This window comes from Gavialis gangeticus, unplaced genomic scaffold (genome assembly GCF_001723915.1).
Source record: "Gavialis gangeticus isolate Ggan-Ray unplaced genomic scaffold, GavGan_comp1, whole genome shotgun sequence".
Taxonomy (NCBI): Eukaryota; Metazoa; Chordata; order Crocodylia; family Gavialidae; genus Gavialis; species Gavialis gangeticus.
This window is the reverse complement of record NW_017729029.1, coordinates 57769180-57771800: the sequence shown is the minus strand read 5'-3', so window position 1 is coordinate 57771800 and position 2621 is coordinate 57769180. Positions and strand designations below refer to the sequence as shown.

Below are 2621 nucleotides of genomic sequence, written 5' to 3'. Positions count from 1 at the left end.
AAGCCAGCATCATATTCTTTTACTAGGTTTTAAGGTCAATACCTTACAGAAGAATGGGGCTAGTATTAGATAAGGGGGAAAAATGCATTCATTTTGATGTATATGAATGATATACAGCACTTAGGCTCCAGGTTCCTATTTCAAGATACTTAAAATACAGACCTTACTATTAACTCCACCGCCATTAGAACTCCTTCTCCATAGCCATAAATAACTCTGAAAATAATCAAAAGGAAACAACACAATGATTCACCAGATATTAAGTACTCTTGCACTCACCATTACCGAAAAGCCTGCAAATAAAACAGCTATGCACTCAGATGCTCCCCAACAGAGAGACCTGGAAATTTGCAGGGTGCTCTTCCAGCTGCAACCTACAATATTTACTCATCCAAGCTGTCACCAGCTCTGCTGAAAATACCATTTAATTAGCACTAAATTCTCCAAGACTGCAGATTTAAATACTGCAGAGCGACTCCAGAACGGGCGTTATTTATTTAACTGCAAAAGTTTAATTGGTTTTTTAAGAGCTTCAAACACGCATTTCAAAAAGTTCCCCATAATCAAAATTAATACAATTGTACAGATAAAGTCCCTTGGCCATCAAAGAGAAATGTTCCAATATATTCACCTGTTTAAATGAAGGGGGATGAAGAGAGAGAGCAAGAAAGCTAACATCTCCTTAACCAAAGAGCAATTCTTTAAAATTAGTAGTGATTTTCAATTCCCCCATAGAAGACCTTCAGATACAACCCTAGCACTGAGGCCAGCACCATCATCCATTGAATTTGGGTCTAATGTCTCCACGAGTGGGTAATATCTAATGCATTACAGCTTCTGGGGAGTCCAGAATGAAACAGCATACACGCTGATAGAAACCTGCCTTCATATCCCTGTCTTCTGGTTTCTATTTTAAATCAATCTCCAAGGTGACTACACTTCCTAAAGCATGAGTCCAGCCCTGAAGAGGAGGTTTTCAGCAGTGTGACAAGCATCCTTCTGGAAACACGTTTTTGGCCACCTCAGAGTCTTCTAATAGTATCATAACAACTCCTTCAACAAGCTTATTTTACTGCTGAGAGATGCTCTTATTGGGATAGGAACTGAAGACAAGTGACTATAATAGCAGGTGTTTGAGCTAAAGAAGAATCCAAAATAACTATGAACACAAATGGCTTGCAAATACCACTGGGCAAGACTGCCACAGCTCATGGAGACTTGTAGACTTTAGTTTTATGTGGCACAATTTCAGTCTTTAAAATGTACTTGATTCCTCTTTCTGCAGAGTAACGCAGAAGTTTCTGTGGTCCACTGGGGATCCTGTCTTCAACAGATGCCAATATTAGATGCTCAGGACTAAGTGTGCCATATGTGGCCTAGTACATCCCCGCAAGGTATCTCCTAACTTTTATAGCTGGAAACTGATATAAACCTGTAAGAGCTAGATTTTAGACCTCTGCCCAGACTTTGTTTTTTGTTTTATTTTGTTTTTTTTAACTGAAATGTATTTGTATATTCTTGTTATAGATATAAGCACCCAGTGTCTCTTCATAGCCCACTGAGCTGCTGGCTCCATCAACACCCTGTGGCAATGGGTTCAGCATGAGCTGTACTGAACCCACAGCAAAAGGCCAACAGCCCCAGGTTCAGGGGTGCAGGAACAATCAGCCTCATATTCTAAAAATATAGTTAAAAGGAATCCTCAGTAGTTTCAGCAGTGTTTTGTGCAGCAAAAAATAGCATTTCCATATGGCAAATGTATCTGCTTTCATTGCCTAAAGAGTCTCTATGGAGGAGCTACCTTGCAACTGGGACTTTGTTTTGGGTTACAATAAGATCAGGCAAATAAAGTGTCCAGGAATATAATTAGCATTTACATTCATGAGCTTTGACTACATTCATGTCTATTTATACTTTTCCTTGAGAAATGAGCCAAATGGAGGAAATATTTGTTGAAACTGCAAAATCATTACCGATTCTGTTGAATAGTATCTGGAATTCATAACGTGGTTAATCCCAAACCACAGCTCAAGTCCGAAGTTACAGGCCTCCAGTGGGGAAGTGCACCTGCCCGTTTGTCCGACCAAAACTTGTCGGATTTCACATAGCCATTATCCCACTGCACCGCACAATTTACAGATCAGAAATCCTTTACAGACGCTATTCAGATCATCATTTTGAATGGAGACTAGGCTGAAAGGACTTGAGAACTTTTTCATGAACATAAAAAGGTGAAATTCAGCACATAAATCAGTCATTAGAAATTACTCACTCAGCTCATTAAAGCTATTAAAAGTAGCCCGTGTGGTACAGCCATTTGAACCAATTTTAATAGACCATACCGTCCTTATAGATTTGAGCCTTACAAGTACATTAACTTGGCTGCAGAGATCTCACACAACCACATCAGAGAAATCCATGATATTCATACTCATCATTGCACTTCTGCTAACAAACAGTACATTATGGAGGGGAAGGTCAATATCATCATCCAACACAAGGGGAAAAGCAGGGTTCCCCCTAACTTGCTAAGACATTACATTGTTGGTGTTTCCTTACCCTCTAACGTCCTTGGTTAATATCTCTTGAAAGAGTTTCTGAACCATCATCTTTAGTGGTTC

General features: G+C 39.5%; 1 long non-coding RNA gene across 1 annotated transcript in view; it reads left to right on the top strand.

Moving 5' to 3' along the window:
• The window catches only part of LOC109300429, a 23512-nt gene extending 21947 nt beyond the window's left edge, over positions 1–1565 (top strand). Inside the window, exon 3 of the long non-coding RNA XR_002098220.1 lies at positions 1555–1565. This is a non-coding gene — a long non-coding RNA (uncharacterized LOC109300429). The remainder of the gene's footprint in view (positions 1–1554) is intronic.
• The last annotated feature ends 1056 nt before the right edge of the window (positions 1566–2621 follow it).